Here is a 17918-nt window from a genome sequence, read left to right as displayed (position 1 = left end):
TGGCAGAGGCAACCCCACCCCAGTTCTACATGAATCAAGTCATTGCCCCTGTGGTCACTGACCTATAGCAATCATGAAAAGAAATTAGGAATAAGATAAGGATGAGGCAATTTGTGCTCTGAGAAACAGGGAAAAATAGTCCTTTGATAATTATCAATATTATCATGTTTTGTTTTTTGGCTGCACTGTGCAAAAAACAGGCGAAATGAGTCCTTAGAGAGTTAACAATATTATCATGTTTTTTGGCTGCACCACGCGTCATGTGGAATCAGTTCACCATCCAGGGATCGAACCCCTGCCCCCTTCATTGGGAGCACAGTCTTAGTCCCCGGACCACCAAGGAAGCCTCAATATTATAACATTATCAAGAGAAATTTTTTACGAGTTTGGGTTCTTACATCTTCTCATACTAAAATCATGAACAGAGAAACCCATTGCTGGTGACTAGGGGCAAACTTCTACCAAATTGTGCGCTTGAGTGTCGGTACCTCTCTCACCTAAATCCCACATACACCGACCTCCCCAGGCCCTCAGCCACTTCAGAGCGGTTCCTCAGCGATTTCTGAGAGGCCGTATCCCAGGGTCAAGTCTTCAGGAAACCCCCAAATAAAGTGGAAACTCCCAGCTCTCTGGTTGTGCTTTTTTTGGTTTTTCAGTCAAAAGCTTTGGTGACCGTGAAGGAGCACAGAGATGGCTTCTCTCCTTGGCCTGAACTCGGTGAGGATCTGGAGCCTTGAAAGTACATGCCTGTCCTCAGCCAGTCCAGAAAAACTGGGGTAAGTTTCTCCTGGTTCTTAGATCTTCCGGTTTTTGGTTGATACTGCTGAGTTTTATCTGGTGGTGTGTAATGGGTATCTGGTCCCCAGTTGAGAGATACTGGGAGAGTTCCTCCCCCCAAACTCTGCCTCCCAGAAAGACCCTGGGATCTGTTTAGTTGAAAGACACTATATCCAGCAGTTGAAAGAATGGTCTGGAGTGAATGAGGTTGGCCTAATGTCTTTTCTCAGTTAGGCTAAACAAAGGGTGTCAGAAAGCCAACCTCTAACACTCCATCCAGATTCATGTATAATACATAAGGAACTTACTCTTTTAAGTACTTATTTAATTGGGAACTGAAGGAAATGTCACCCTGAAAATCGTCAAAACGGAACTCTTCCTTTTTTAAAAATTATTCATTCATTTATCTTATTATTTAGATTCTACATATAAATCTTTGTCTTTCTCTGTCTAAATTATTTCACTTAGCTTAATACTTCCAGGTCCATCCATGTGGTTGTGAAAGTTTATTCTTTTTTATGGTTGAGTAGTAGTCCACATCTTTCTTCATTCATTTGTTGATAGGCATTTAAGTTGCTTCCATATCTTAGCTGTCGTACATAATGCTGCTTAGGAACATGCAGGCACATGTTATTTTTTGAGTTAGTGTTTTTGTTTTTTGTTTGTTAAATGTTTTATTTTATATTGAAGTATAGCCAATTAACTATGTTGTGATAGTCTCAGGTGGACGGCAAAGGGACTCAGCCATACATATACATGTATCCATTCTCCCCCAAACTCCCTTCCCATCCAGGCTGCCATGTAATATTGAACAGAGTTCCCTGTGTTATACAGCGGGTCCTTGTTGGTTATCCTTTTTATTCACTTATCACAAATAATAATTTATTTTAGGAGAGGAATCGTTTCACTTGCTTCAGGCAAAGCAGTTCAGTTCTGTTTCACACCACGGGCACCTAGCAAAGAAAACAAACTGATCTCACAAAGAAAACAAACTGGTTTAGTTGCTCAGTCATATCCGACTCTTTTGTGACCCCACAGACAGCAGACTGCCAGCTTCCTCTGTCCATAGGATTTCCCAGGCAAGCATACTGCAGTGGGTTGTCATTTTCTTCTCCAGGGGATCTTCCTGACCCAGGGATCGAACCCATGCCTCCTGCACTGCAGGCAGGTTCTTTGCCGCTGAGCCACCGTGACAGCCCCTTCCCTGCTACTTGTTTTTGCTCTTGTTGTTTAGCTGCTAAGTACCACTTAGCACAACCCAAAGAGGAGGCCAGGGGAAACACCAAGAGCACTCTACCCAAGCCTGTTCCAATTACACACAAAAGAAATTTTGTCCTGGGTCCAGGGGCAGCTGGCACGGCGCTGTTGCTAGGTAGCGTCTTTAGGAGCATCCTTTCCAACCTCAAACCGAGGCTGAGACTGTACCACGTGTAGACGTTTCATCACAAAGATCCTTACACGCAACATCTTTAGATAATAGCTTTCATGTGACTTCTTTCAGAACCCATAGACAACATCCTTAATTCGTTTCAGGTCTCCATTTATGACTTTTAAGCTTCAACCTGCTGGTCTGCCTCTCACTGTCTCTGCACACGCCAAAGAAAGGCTATGGCCAAAGGCCCGAATTTGCTGGCTTCACTGGGACCAGACTGGTTATCCATTGTAAATAAAGTAGTGTGTGTATGTCTATCTCAAACTTCCTAACTATCCCTTCCCCCAACCTTCCCCTCTGGTATCGATAAGAGTGTTCTTGTTTTGTTTGGAAAAATACCCAGGGGTGGAATTGCTGGAAGCAATGTGTTAGTCACTCAGTCATATCAGACCTCATGGACTGTAGCCCTCCAAGGCTCCTCTGTCCATGGGATTCTCCAGGCAAGAATACTGGAGTGGGTTGCCCTTTCCCTCCTCTAGGGCCTCTTCCCAACCTAGGGATTGAACCCTGGTCTCCTGCATTACAGGCAGATTCTTTACCATTTGAACCACCAGGGAAGCCCACGGAATTGCTGGGTCATATGGTAAGTAGTTCTATTTTTAGTTTTTTGACGAAATTCCATACAGTTTCTCGAAGTGGCTGCACCAAGTTACATTCCCATTGTCAGTGTGCAAGGGTTCCCTTTTCTCCACATCCTCACTCCTATTTGTTATTTACAGTTTTTTTGATGATAGCCATCCAGATAGGTGTCAGGTGGTATCTTGTGGTTTTGACTTGCTTTTCTCTGAAAATTAGTAATGTTGAGCATCTGTTTCTGTGTCTGTTGGCCCTCTGTATGTCTTCTTTGGAAAAGTATTTATTCAGATCTTCTATCCATTTTTAAATTGAGTCCTTTTTTTTTGATACTGAGTTGGATGAGCATATATATTGGATGAGTTTATATATACTGGATGTTGACCCTTTATGAGTCATACCATATCTATTTTCTCCCATCCAGTAAGTTGTCTTTTAGTTTTGTCAATGGTTTCCTTTGTTGGGTAAAACCTTCAATTAATTAATTAATTTTTTAATTGAAGAATAATTGCTTTACAGAATTGTGTCGGTTTCTGCCGGACATCAACATGAATCAGCCATTAAGTATACACATATCCCCTCCCTATATGCAAAAACCTTTGAATCTGACTAGATGTCATGAATCTGCTTTTGTTTCCTCTGCTTCAGGAGACAGATCCAAAAATAAATATCGTTTCAATTTTGTCACAGAGCATTCTACTTAGCTTTTCTTGTATGAGTTTTATTGTTTCCAGTCTTACATTTAGGTCTTTAATCCATTTTGAGTTTATTTTTGCATTTGGTGTAAGAAAATGTTCTAATTTCATTCTTTTCCATGTAGCTGCCCAGTTTTCTCAGTACCACTTATTGAGGAGACTCTTTTCTCCACTATATATTCTTAAAAATCTTTGCCATAGATTAATCGACCATAACTATGTGGGTTTATTTCTGGGCTCTCTAGTCTGTTCTCTTGATCTATGTGTCTGTTTTTGTGCCAATGCCATATCGGTTACTGCAGCTTTGTAGTACAGTTTGAAGTCAGGGATGACCGTACCTCCAGCTTTTTTTTTTTTTTTTAAACTTTTTACTTTGTATTGGGGTATAGCTGATTAACAATGTTGTAATAATTTTAGGTGACCATCAAAGGAATTCAGCCATACATATACACATATCCATCCTCCCCCAAACTCCCCTCCCATCCCTCTAACTTTATTCTTCATTCTTAAGATTGCTTTAGCAAGATGGGGGCTCTTTTTGACATTCCAAAACTCTTTTGTGTATACAATTGAAGAAAGTTGGCTTCATAAACCATCTTCGGAATTCTGACCTTAAAGGAACAAGTTCTAGGAAGAATTTGCTTTACTTTCTTTGTGCCTTTGAGCTGTAAATATATTCTACCAGACCTAATTCCTGAGACTGAGAGGAAAACAAAGAGAGAGAGAGAAACAGAAGTCTCTTTTAAAAACTCAAGCTAGGAAACTTAACTTATTCAAACTGCTATTTGTAAGCTATTGAGTTTCATATTGTACAATCTGATTTATGACTAAATTTTACAATGAGGCTATGAGATCTCATTGTACCTGTCTCTATGTTTGTCCTTTATGGATATGATATAGATAGGTCTCTACTTGTTATATATGGACTTCCCTGGAGGCTCAGACAGTAAAGCGTCTGCCGACAATGCGGGAGACCCGGGTTTAGTCCTTGGGTCGGGAAGATCTCCTGGAGAAGGAAATGGCAATCCACTCCAGTGTTCTTGCTTGGAATGGAAATCCCATGAACAGAGGCGGCTGGTAGGCTACAGTCCATGGGGTCGCAAAGCGTTGTACACGACTGAGCGACTTCACTTTCACTATTTGTTATATATAGATATCATTTTAAATATGACACGTCTCTACCTTTGGGTGGTGTCACAGAAATTAATTTGGAAATGAGCTCTATTTAATTGGCTTACACAGGAAATTAATGCTTATATAAATTCTTAGAAACTAACCCAAATTAATTTCAGGTTCACATATTTTGGGAATTATTCAGTATTAAGTTAACATTTGTTATTAAAGTTAGCTTGAGTTTGTTGGCTTAATGAATACAGATATGTCTTTAGGGTCAGCAACATTAAATATAATGCTTTTATTGTACTTAGGTTTACCAGTAGTCAAATAAGATCTTATTATTTCTGTTACAAAAATTTATCAGAAAGAAAAATAATTTGGTATGATAAACTCTTATAAGTGAATTAAATGTAAATAGGAGTTTTTAGGTAAAATCTTTAGAAATAATTATACTTTAGGAATGGCCACTTAAAAATAGTTTCCCCAGATATTCGGTAACTTCAGACTGTCCAATTTTGCTAAATTAAATTAAATGATGGAGGTTTATTGACGATCTGTGTTTAAGTTACTAAAACATTAATTACTGAACATAGGCTTCCTTTTACAGATGAACTAAAGATATTTAGGACTATTAGTAACTATGCTTGGTGTCAAATTGAGACGTTTTCTGTAAGAAAGCACATGTTTTTAGACATTATAAATAGTATATATTAGTTTGCCAGTCTACAGAATACTAATATAAAAGACAATTTATAATTGCTTACTTCTTGTTTTCACTAGAAAGTAAGGATTTTTTAAGAGTTGAAAAAGCTAATTAAAATATATAATTAAAACCACTAGAAATTAAATAGGAAAACATTTTTCTGTGCAAGGGAAAAAAGCCTAAGGACTGGAAATGCATGTAGTTAAGGTAAGAAAGAGTAATTTTGTCCTAAAGAAAAGAGAGAGAAAGGGAAAAGCATAGGACAAAAATCTGAAGGTGAAAAAGGAAGTTACAGAAAGTTTGTAGGAAAGAAATCCTAGGGAAAAAAAAGAAAAGTTTTGTTTGTGATCAGGACTGGCTAAGATTAGAACAATTTTAAATAAGTACATACATTAACTAATTAATAAATTTAAATAAATAAATTCATGAGTACATGAATTTTAATATTAAAGGTAAGGTGGGAGAAGGGATAAATTAGGAGTTTGGGATTAACAGATACACACTACTATATATAAAATAGATAAATAACAAGGACCTACTATATAGCACAGGGAACTAAGTATCTTTTAATAACCTATAATGGAAAAGAATCTGAAGAAGAGCATATATAGAGAGTTGAAAAAATATATGTGTTCAATTAAAAAGAAAGAATTTATATTTAAAAATCCAAGATTCAAAAAAAAGATTAAAAAAAAATCGTACATCCTGTCACTTACAAGTTGGAGGAGTAACTAAAATTGGCATTAAATTTTATAGCTCATTAAGTGATTCCATTGCATTATCTGGCTTACTCTTAACCAAACCACAAGGGAATCAGTATGACTCAGTTGTATAGAAAAGAAGACAGACTCAAAGAGGTTGAGTTTTCTCCATGTGAACGTGATCATACTTAACTTGGGCAAGTTCAAACACAAGCTTCATCCTGGCATGTGTGCCGCTCAAGCAGCAGGGACTTTGTTTACTGTTCTGTGCCTAGACCCAGAATTGTGCCTACATAGAGTAGGCTCTCCGGAGAAGGCAATGGCACCCCACTCCACTACTCTTGCTTGGAAAATCCCATGGACACAGGAGCCTGGTAGGCTGTAGTCCAATGGGGTCACGAAGAGTCGGACACTTACTGAGCAACTTCACTTTCACTTTTCACTTTCATGCATTGGAGAAGGAAATGGCAACCCACTCCAGTGTTCTTGCCTGGAGAATCCCAGGGATGGTGGAGCCTGGTGGGCTGCCATCTGAGGGGTCGCAGAGTTGGACACGATTGAAGCGACTTGGCAGCAGCAGAGTAGGCTCTCAATGAACATTCAGTTCAGCTCAGTCGCTCAGTCATGTCCGACTCTTTGCGACCCCATGAATCGCAGCATGCCAGGCCTCCCTGTCCATCACCAACTCCTGGAGTTCACTCAGACTCACGTCCATCGAGAAAAAAACAAAGGTAAGGTGATGCAAAGCCTGAATTTGGTTTTCTGTCCTTTAAGAGGACAAAGTTTTCTTAGAATATTGATCTGCTTTCCATAACAGACTGTAATGTTTCTTTACCTTTAAGTAATCTGTTGTAAAGATCTGTATTTGCCTTTGAAATTTTTTATTGTCGCTTTGGTTAAATAAGTGTAGTTTTACAGTGACCTATGATCCTATTTGGCCAAGTGCTTTTAAATCTTTTTTGATATTTTTGATGGACTTCCCCAAATCAAATTCTAAGTGAAATTCTTTGACCTCTGTCCAACTTTGAGGTTTCCCGGTTCTATTGATACAAGGATGAAGTCATAACCCCTACAGTCACTGTCCTATAGTAACCCCTAAGAGGGCTCCAGGGTGGAGTTGACAGTGAGACAGCACAGGCCCTCAGATAATTAGATATTTTCAGGAGAAATTTCTGATGAACCCAGACTCTTTCGTCTTTCCTTATTTGGAAAGCACTAAACTCGTTAAAGGAGATACCGGCTCCTTGTGACCGGCAACAACCTTCTATCAAGATGTGTGGTTGCTTGCATGTACCCATTCACCTCATTCGCCTACCGACCCATTGATGAGTCTTCTGAGCAGCTCCTCAGGGCGGAGGGGCCGGGTTCCTGGTGTATAGTCCTTGAAAAATCTCCAGATAAGGCTGAAAGTCACAGCTCTCATGTTGCATGGATTCCAACTGGCAGTGGAAATGACCCACTCAAGGTCCCACAGCTGGTTGGCAGCAGGGACAACAACTCTAGCCCTCTGACATTTAGTCTATCCTTACAGGGCACCTCCTGCAGCCCCCTGACACTCTGTGTTCAGCTGTTCAATTTTTTTTTAATGGTCTTTGTTCGTTTCTGTCATTCATTCTTGAAAGTGAAAGTGAAGTCGCTCAGTCCTGTCTGACTCTTTGGGACCCCATGGGCTGTAGCCCACTAGTCTCCTCCGTCTGTCCATGGGATTTTCCAGACAAGAATACTGGAGTGGGTTGCCATTTCCTTCTTCTCCAGAGGATCTTCCTGACCCAGGAACTGAACCCGGATCTCCCACGCTGCAGGCAGACTCTGTACCATCTGAGCCACCAGGGAAGCTATTCTTACACCTCTCATTAGTTGTTTAGTCGCTAAGTCGTGTCTGACTCTTTTCAACCTCTTGGACTGTAGCCCGCCAGGCTCCTCTGTCCATGAGATTTCCTAGGCAAGAACACTGGAGTGGGTTGCCATTTCCTTCTCCAGGGTATTTTTTTTTTATTAATTTAATTTTTGGCTGTTCTGGGTCTTCAGTCTTTATCTAGTTTCGGTGAGTGAGGGCTCCTCTCTAGTTGCAGCGTGCAGGCTTTTTATTCTGGTGGCTTTTCGTGTTGCAGAGCACAGGCGCTAGGCATGCAGGCTTCAGTAGTTGAGCTCAAGGGCTTGGTTGCTCCATGGCATGTGGAACTTTCCTGGACCAGGGATCAAACCTGTGTCCTCTGTATTGGCAGGCCAGTTCTTAACCACTGGACCACCAGGGAAGCCCTTCAGTTCAGTTCAGTTTAGTCGCTTAGTCGTGTCCGACTCTTTGCGACCCCATGAATCGCAGCACACCAGGCCTCCCTGTCCATCACCATCTCCCGGAGTTCACTCAGACTCACGTCCATCGAGTCAGTGATGCCATCCAGCCATCTCATCCTCTGTCGTCCCCTTCTCCTCCTGCCCTCAATCCCTCCCAGCATCAGAGTCTTTTCCAATGAGTCAACTCTTCGCATGAGGTGGCCAAAGTACTGGAGTTTCAGCTTTAGCATCATTCCTTCCAAAGAAATCCCAGGGCTGATCTCCTTTAGAATGGATTGGTTGTATCTCCTTGCAGTCCAAGGGACTCTCAAGAGTCTTCTCCAACACCACAGTTCAAAAGCATCAATTCTTCGGCGCTCAGCTTTCTTCACAGTCCAACTCTCACATCCATACATGACCACAGGAAAAACCATAGCCTTGACTAGACGGACCTTAGTCGGCAAAGTAATGTCTCTGCTTTTGAATATGCTATCGAGGTTGGTCATAACTTTTCTTCCAAGGAGTCAGCGTCTTTCAATTTCATGCCTGCAGTCACCATCTGCAGTGATTTTGGAGCCCCCCAAAATAAAGTCTGACACTGTTTCCACTGTTTCCCCATCTATTTGCCATGAAGTGATGGGACCAGATGCCATGATCTTCGTTTTCTGAATGTTGAGCTTTAAGCCAACTTTTTCACTCTCCTCTTTCACTTTCATCAAGAGGCTTTTTGGTTCCTCTTCACTTTCTGCCATAAGGGTGGTGTCATCTGCATATCTGAGGTTATTGATATTTCTCCTGGCAATCTTGATTCCAGCTTGTGTTTCTTCCAGTCCAGCGTTTCTCATGATGTACTCTGCATAGAAGTTAAATAAGCAGGGAGACAATATACAGCCTTGACGCATTCCTTTTCCTATTTGGAACCAGTCTGTTGTTCCATGTCCTTAGCTGTTCAATTATTGATTCATCCATTTACAGCAACAACTTTTACCAAAGCCCTGTGCAGAATCAGTTCCTTTCTCAGGGGTTAGTTCTGGAGCAGGACCATAGGGAAGAGCCGGCAAGAGACACCAAGAAAGGGGGCCTGTGCTGGGCCCCCTTCCTTTGTCACACTTTCCTGAACAACCTAGGCTGACCAGGATTTTCCATAGGGCCTGGCATGAGCTGAGAATTTTAAAAGACAGAGTGACAGGGTATTGGGGTGCTCAGCCCTCGTCTTTGCAGTTTGGAGGCCCTGAGCTCTGAACCAGGGCCTCATGAGACAGCCCAGCTTCTCCTCTGTAGTCCCTATGACCCAGGCCCAGTGAGGGAGATCTCATCTCAGCCTGCTTGCTGGTCTCTGAGGATATCTTTTCCCTTTCAGGTTGACCTTGAGGTTGCTTTTCAGCCAAATTCATTTGGCAAGAATGTTGGGGGTTGAGAGAATCACATTAGCATTGGCCTTCAAAATTACTGTGGATGATGACTATAGCAATGAAATTAAAAGATGCTTACTCCTTGGAAAGAAATCTATGAGAAACCTAGTGAAGTGAAAGTGAAGTCGCTCAGTCGTGTCTGGCTCTTTGTGACCCCATGGACTGTAGCATATCAGGCTCCTCCGTCCATGGGATTTTCCAGGCCACAGGGCTGGAGTGGATTGCCATTTCCTTCTCCAGGGGATTTTCCTGACCCAGGAATCGAACCCGGGTCTCCCACGTTGCAGGCAGATGCTTTACCGTCTGAGCCACCAGGGAAGCAGCTTATTAAAAAGCAGAGTTATCACTTTGCAGACAAAGATCCATATAGTCAAAGCTATGGTTTTTCCAGTAGTCATGTATGGTTGTGAGAGTTGGACCATAAAAAAGGCTAAGCACTGAAGAATCGATGCTTTTGAACTGTGGTGTTGGAGAAGACTCTTGAGAGTCCCTTGGACTGCAAGGAGATCAAACCAGTTCATCCTAAAGGAAATCAGTCCTGAATATTCACTGGAAGGACTGATGCTGAAGCTGAAACTCCAATCCTTTGGCCACCTGATGTGAAGAGCTGACTCATTAGAAAAGACCCTGATGCTGGGAAAGATTGAAGGCAGGAGGAGAAGGAGACAACAGAGGATAAGATGGTTGGATGGCATCACTGACTCAATGAACTTGAGTGTGAGCAAACTGGGAGATAGTGGAGGGCAGGGGAGCCAGGCGTGCTGCAGTCCATGGGTTTGCAAAGAGTCAGACAGGACTGAGAGACTGAATGCCACAGGCCTGCCCTCTTGGTGAGAGGGCTCTGTGTCACCACCGCCTGGAGGTGGAGGGAGGGCTTGGAAACCAGGGAAGCAGTAGGAGGCCGCTAACAGCTCTTGTGTCCGCTCACTCCAGAAAGGATGAAAGCGACAGGGCCTTCCCAGAGCCAGGCCAGGCGCCTGGTTCCCATGCAGCGCAGGCAAGTCTCACACCCTCCTTCAAGTCCTGCTGATGCAGTGGGGCATCCCTGAGAAGCCCCTTGGGTGGGCTCCGCTCTGAGCAGTGGCTGCCCAGAGCCCCTGGCCCACCCTCCATGGGCCCCTGGAGCCGGTCTGTGAGACCACCCAACCTCCCGGAACTGGCTTGCTCCCTACTGCCCGTCCCACTTAGAGCGGCCGTGAGGGTTCAGACGTGTGTGACTGAGAGTGCATGTTTGCTGTCTCTTGGGTGGGCCTGGCCCCCCGCCCTCCCGGCGCTGAGGCTGCTTCCCCTTGTCTGTGGACGAGCAGCTGCAGGCCCCAGGGACACCTTGACTTAGGAAACCTGCCTGAGGGCCTTGCTTCCTGCCCAGACAGAGTCACAGGCACCTGAAGGAGCCTTTTGTTTGTCTCCAGCCTGAGCTGGGGCGGAGAGAGGTCACGGGGAAAGGGAGCGGGCCAGATGCCCCAGGCTGCCTCTTTCCTCGCCCACGTGCACCCTCGTGCACATGTGCCTCTGGGAGGGGGGCGGGGAGAGGTTATTATAGGACAGATGGGGCCAGATAATGCCCAAGGTCTCCCCATGGCTGTCTCGGGGAGAATTATGGCCACTGTGACGGGGAAGTGGTGGTGGGGGGAGACTGCAGGGTGGGGGCCCTAGCTGCTGCTGATGTCAGAGGCTGCCGTTGACTCTGGGGCATGGTGGGTGGGGGGGCGGTGTGCTAATGACCTCCCCCAGGGCCAAGGCTCTCTTCCTCAGCCTTGCCTGGTTAACTCTCACGGTCCCTCCGAGCGGTAGAATGGGGAGAGATGTCTGGGAATTCTCTGTGGTTCTGGAAGCCGTTTCTGGCTTTGCTTGCAGATGAGCGCAGAGCCCCCCGCCCCACCACTGGAGGACACCAGTGGGGGTGAGGGGTGTGCCACAGGCCAGGAAGGAAGAGACAAGACCCAGGCTGGATGGGGAGGCCCCGGGTTTGGAGGGTGGGCCCCTCGGGCTCGCTCACTCCCTCAAGGGTCCCCTACTGAGTGTCCAGTGGACTTCCCTGGTGACTCAGACGATGAAGCATCTGCCTACAATGCAGAAGACCCACATTCAATTCCTAGGTCAGGAAGATCTCCTGGAGAAGGAAATGGCAACCCACTCCAGTACTCTTGCCTGGGAAATCCCATGGATGGAGGAACCCGGTGGTAGGCTACAGTCCATGGGGTTGCAAAGAGTCGAAGACGACTGAGCGACGTCATTTTCTTTCATTCTTTCACTGAGTGTCCACCATGAAGCTCTACAGTTTCAGGGGAAAATGAATGATGTGGCCCCATATGGGAAGCAGTAGGGCAGAGGAGGAGGGGTGAGGTACACAGGAGAGGGAGGGGTGTTCCTGGGGGTAGTGACATTTGAACTGAGTGTGGAGAGTCAGGTCAGGAAGGAGTCAGTCAGGTGTGAGAGGGGCTGGGGTGGGGGGCAAGTATTCCAGGTAGAGCATCGGGGTTGGGGTGGGGGGCCGGGGGCAGGAAATCTGAGGGTGCTCAGCTGGGCCGTGTTTGTAGAGCGTGGAGGGAAATGAAGGCTGAGACACAGGCGGAAGTCAGAGCAAGCTGGTGGGCCTGGGACAATTCCTCTGCAGGTTCCCAGGAGACAGAGGCTGAGAGTTGAAGAGGGGAAACCTGGGCTTGTCTGGGCCCAGCCCCGAGGAGGTGAGTGCTGAGCATCACCTTGGGTATGTGGGAAAGCTATGTGCTGGAGGACAGACAGACAGACTTCCCAACCCCCTCCCAGCACTTAACTTTATGCCTGGGAGCCCCTGCTTCTTCAAGCTGAATTTCCTTATCTGTATAATCAGGGAATATTTTCTTTTTCTTTGTGTAATCCTCTCGTGGCAGTTACGAGGCTTAAATCAGGTAACGATACATCTTAGCCAGTGTCTAGGCACTCTGGACTCCTGTCTCCCGCCCCCTGCTTCTCCTCCAGCCCGGCCCAGTGCCCTCCCAAGGTGCCTCCACGTTCGGGTCAGCTCACAGCACTGGACATCCCCTCACTCTACTCTTTAATTAGGATCCAATACCTGTGGGCTCCCTTGACAAACGTTTATCACAGTGTCAATAAGGCTATTACTCATTCTCCCCACCCATGTTTTTTTAAAGACTTTCTTAGGCACAGTTTTAGGTTCCCAGAGAAATTGAGAGGGGGAGACAGACTTCCCAGCATTCCTCTACCCCACACCTGTGGCTCCTCCCTTCTGTCCATGTCTGTAAACTCCATTAGGACCTGGAAATTTCATGAGGACTTGGATCCTTTTCAAGTTTTGGACTCCCCAGCACTTAGCACAGTGCTAGGCAACTGTGCTGTGGCTTCGACCCCATGGACTATAGCCCGTCAGGCTCTCCATCCACGGAGTTCTCCAGGCAAGAATACCGGGGTGGGTTGCCATTCCCTTTACCAGGGGATCTTCCTGATCCAGGGATCGAACCAGTGTCTCCTGCATTGCAGACAGATTCTCTACTGTCTGATCCACTAGGAAAGTGATAGATAATTAAAAGATAGGAGCCTGCCACTCTGGAGATTCTCAATAAACGCTGACTTTCTTCCAGCTCTTCCATACTGTTTATAGGATACAAGCTTATTTACAATTGAAAGAAGGGCATGTTTTCCTCCAATGGGGCCAATTGTGAGAGGGCAGCAGAAAGTTATGGCAAGTTTAACTCGTGGGGTTGAGGTCATTTTGGGTCACCTCCCTACAGAGAACACTTGATGTAATTCAGCATTTCCTTCCTCAGTCTGAGTTGCTTGCCATTGTGTAATTCTTACTTGTACAAAGGAGACTAAGCCTAAGTTCACCGAGGATGTGGAGTCCCTCCCACGAGTCTGGCTAGGTGCTGGGGACTCAGTAGATTATAATGGTTGATGTGGAAGTCCTGGGCCAGGGTTTGTTCTAAGCCAGTGGTCCCCAGCATTTCTGACACCAGGGACCCATTTCATGGAAGACAATTTTTCCACAAACCAGGCCTAGGGGTGTGGTTTTGGCATGATTCAAGCATATTATGTTTATCATGCTGCTACTGATCTGATAGGAGGCTGAGCTCAGGCGGTAATGCAAGTGATTGGGAACGGCAGTGGCCTTAAATACAGATGAAGCTTCGCTGGTTTGGCCACCACTCACCTCCTGCTGTGTGGTCTGGTTCCTAACAGGCCGAGGATGGGTACTTGACCATGACCCCGGGGTTGGGGACCTCTGTCCTAAGCTCTTCACATATAGTCACTCAGTCCTTACAACAACCAGCCAAACTAGTTGGCACTATTAGGATCCTTGTTTGATTTATTTATTTACCATGTGTGTGCACGGCTTACGGGATATTAGTTCCCTGACCAGGGGTCAAACCCTTGGCAGTGAAAGTGCCGAGTTCTCACTGCTGGACCACCAGGGAATGCCTGGGATCCCTGTTTAATAGACAGGAAATGGGAGGTCTTGAGAGGTGCCGCTGGATCAAGTTCAAGAGCGTTCCGAAGTAAAGACACCAGCATGCACAATCTGCTCTCCACCTTTTTTTCAGAAGTGAAGATTTACAATCTTAGTTTCTGCTGTACAGCAAAGTGAATATACATATGTTGCTGTTGCTCAGTTGCCCAGTCGTGCCGGGCTCTTTGCGACCACATTCTTTTCCATTATGGTTTATTGCAGGGTAGCGGACATGGTTCCCTGGACTGTACCGCAGGACCTTGCTGTCTATCCATTCTTTATCTAACAGTTTGCATCTGTCTATCTCCAGCATCCCACCCCTCCCTCCCCCTCCCCCTTGGGAACTGCAGATCTGTTCTGTGAGTCTGTTGTTTCTCTTTTGGAGATAAGTTCATTTGTGCCATATTTTAGATTCCATGAATGAGTGCCATGAGGAGATACTTGTCTCTGTGACTCGCTTCACTCTGATAATTGCTGGGTCCATCTGTGTAGTCGTGAACTGCACTAATTCTTACGGCTGTGTGCTCTTTACAAAACTTGCAAATTCATCTCTCTGAAAAGCGGGGCCCATATTTGCCGCTTACACCTGACAGATCTCAGGGTGTTGAGCGGTGCGTTCGGTTATCCCCTTACACTGGTTACTCTTGTTTTCTTCTTCCTGTCCCCAGCAAGTAAGCCGGGGACACTTGGCAGGGGCTGTACTTAAAGCTACCTTGGCAATAGCCTAAACCAGAAGAGCCAACTGAAGGCAGGTGGGCTGAGTTTAACCTTCGAGATATTTGACCTACACACCATTTTTAGGGGTCGTGGTGGAGAAGGCAATGGCACCCCACTCCAGTACTCTTGCCTGGAAGATCCCATGGATGGAGGAGCCTGGAAGGCTGCAGTCTATGGGGTCGCTGAGGGGTCAGACACGACTGAGTGACTTCAATTTTACTTTTCACTTTCACGCATTGGAGAAGGAAATGGCAACCCACTCCAGTGTTCTTGCCTGGAGAATCCCAGGGACGGGGGAGCCTGGTGGGCTGCCGTCTATGGGGTCACACAGAGTCGGACACCACTGAAGCGACTTAGCAGCAGTAGCAGCAGGGGTCGTGGTTGTGTAACTATATGCAGTAGTTAAAACTCACGGAATTGTATGCTAAGAGTGAAGTTTACTGTATGCAAACTTATTCATCGGTAAAACTGGGTCTTTGAGATGAATTCCCAGGCAGTTAGGGTTTCTGACCTGGGATATGGCCAGCACTGGGCCCTCTCTTTTTGCTGTCCTAACTGCTGGTGGGCTGGTGCCCTGACATCACTCAGTTCCTCATGTTTCCGGAGTACTTGAGGGCTTTTTGTAGCCCAGGGTCTAGCCAAGTGGCTCGAGTGGAGTTACAGAAATCTTTTTTTACTCCTTTTTTAAAAAAAAGAAAAAAGGAGAATGATAAAAACTAGGAAGCTGGGAAGTGGGGAAAAGAGAGGCAAACCAGTGAAGTGAGAAGAAAAGGGCTTGATTTCATTCTCTGCTCCCACGTAGGTCTGGCAGAGCCAGAGTCGACAGGTAGAGAAGTGCTAAGCAGGGTGGACTGATCCAGGCCTTTGGTACAGACAGAAATGTGCCGCTTTCTTCGGTTGGTTTCCTAATTCTTTCAGGCTAGAAGATCTTGGGTCACTCAGCTACAAAAGTTGCTTGGTTGGGAACAGCAAGCACACTTAAAGCTGTCTCCTGCTTTCCTTATTTGCGGGACTCCAAGGGGGTAATTGCAGAGAAATAGAGGAAAACAACAGAATGGGAAAGACTAGAGATCTCTTCAAGAAAATTAGAGACACCAAGGGAACATTTCATGCAAAGATGGGCTCGATAAAGGACAGAATGGTATGGACCTAACAGAAGCAGAAGATATTAAGAAGAGGTGGCAAGAATACACAGAAGAACTGTACAAAAAAGATCTTCACGAACAAGATAATCACGATGGTGTGATCACTCACCTAGAGCCAGACATCCTGGAATGTGAAGTCAAGTGGGCCTTAGAAAGCATCACTACGAACAAAGCTAGTGGAGGTGATGGAATTCCAGTAGAGCTATTTCAAATCCTGAAAGATGATGCTGTGAAAGTGCTGCACTCAATATGTCAGCAAATTTGGAAAACAGCAGTGGCCACAGGACTGGAGAAGGTCAGTTTTCATTTCAATCCCAAAGAAAGGCAATGCCAAAGAATGCTCAAACTACCGCACATTTGCACTCATCTCATACGCTAGTAAAGTAATGCCCAAAATTCTCCAAGCCAGGCTTCAGCAATACGTGAACCGTGAACTCCCTGATGTTCAAGCTGGTTTTAGAAAAGGCAGAGGAAACAGAGATCAAATTGCCAACATCCGCTGGATCATCAAAAAAGCAAGAGAGTTCCAGAAAAACATCTATTTCTGCTTTATTGACTATGCCAAAGCCTTTGCCTGTATGGATCACAATAAACTGGAAAATTCTTAAACATATGGGAATACCAGACCACCTGACCTGCCTCTTGAGAAACCTATATGCAGGTCAGGAAGCAACAGTTAGAACTAGACATGGAACAACAGACTGGTTCCAAATAGGAAAAGGAGTACGTCAAGGCTGTATATTGTCACCTTGCTTATTTAACTTCTGTGCAGAGTACAACATGAGAAACGCTGGGCTGGAAGAAGCACAAGTTGGAATCAAGACTGCCGGGAGAAATATCAATAACCTCAGATATGCAGATGACACCACCCTTATGGCAGAAAGTGAAGAGGAACTAAAAAGCCTCTTGATGAAAGTAGAGAGTGAAAAAGTTGGCTTAAAGCTCAACATTCAGAAAACAAAGATCATGGCATCTGGTCCCATCACTTCATGGCAAATAGATGGGGAAACAGTGGAAACAGTGTCAGACTTCATTTTTTGGGGCTCCAAAATCACTGCAGGTGGAACTGCAGCCATGAAATTAAAAGACGCTTACTCCTTGGAAGAAAAGTTATGACCAACCTAGATAGCATATTGAAAAGCGGAGACATTACTTTGCCAACAAAGGTACGTCTATTCAAGGCTATGGTTTTGCCAGTAGTCATGTATGGATGTGAGAGTTGGACTGTGAAGAAGGCTGAGCACCGAAGAATTGATGCTTTTGAACTGTGGTGTTGAAGAAGACTTTTGAGAGTCCCTTGGACTGCAAGGAGATCCCACCGGTCCATTCTGAAGATCAGCTCTGGGATATCTTTGGTAGGAATGATGCTGAAGCTGAAACCAGTACTTTGGCTACCTCATGCAAAGAGTTGACTCATTGGAAAAGACTCTGATGCTGGGAGGGATTGGGGGCAGGAGGAGAAGGGGATGACAGAGGATGAGATGGCTGGATGGCATCACCGACTTGATGGATGTGAGTCTGAGTGAACTCTGGGAGATGGTGATGGACAGGGAGGCCTGGCATGCTGCGATTCATGGGGTCGCAAGGAGTCGGACACGACTGAGTGACTGAACTGAACTGAACTGAAAGGGGTAATATGGGCTTCCCTTGTGGCTCAGCTGGATAAGAATCCACCTGCAATGTGGGAGACCTGGGTTGTATTCCTGGGTTGGGAAGATCCCCTGGAGAAGGGAAAGGCTACCCACTCCAGTATTCTGGCCTGAAGAATTCCACGGACTGTATAGTCCATGAGGTCACAAAGAGTCAGACACAACTGAGCAACTTTCACTTCATAAAAGGGTAATATACGAGGCTGGGGTGCAGCCCTGCTGGCGGGAGGGAAACAGACAGAAGAAAGACATCTGTTGCTTCCAGCAACCCTGACAA

This window comes from Capra hircus, chromosome 27, assembly GCF_001704415.2.
Source record: "Capra hircus breed San Clemente chromosome 27, ASM170441v1, whole genome shotgun sequence".
Lineage (NCBI taxonomy): Eukaryota > Metazoa > Chordata > Mammalia > Artiodactyla > Bovidae > Capra > Capra hircus.
The sequence above is the reverse complement of the archived record's forward strand: the minus strand, read 5'-3'. Positions refer to the sequence as shown.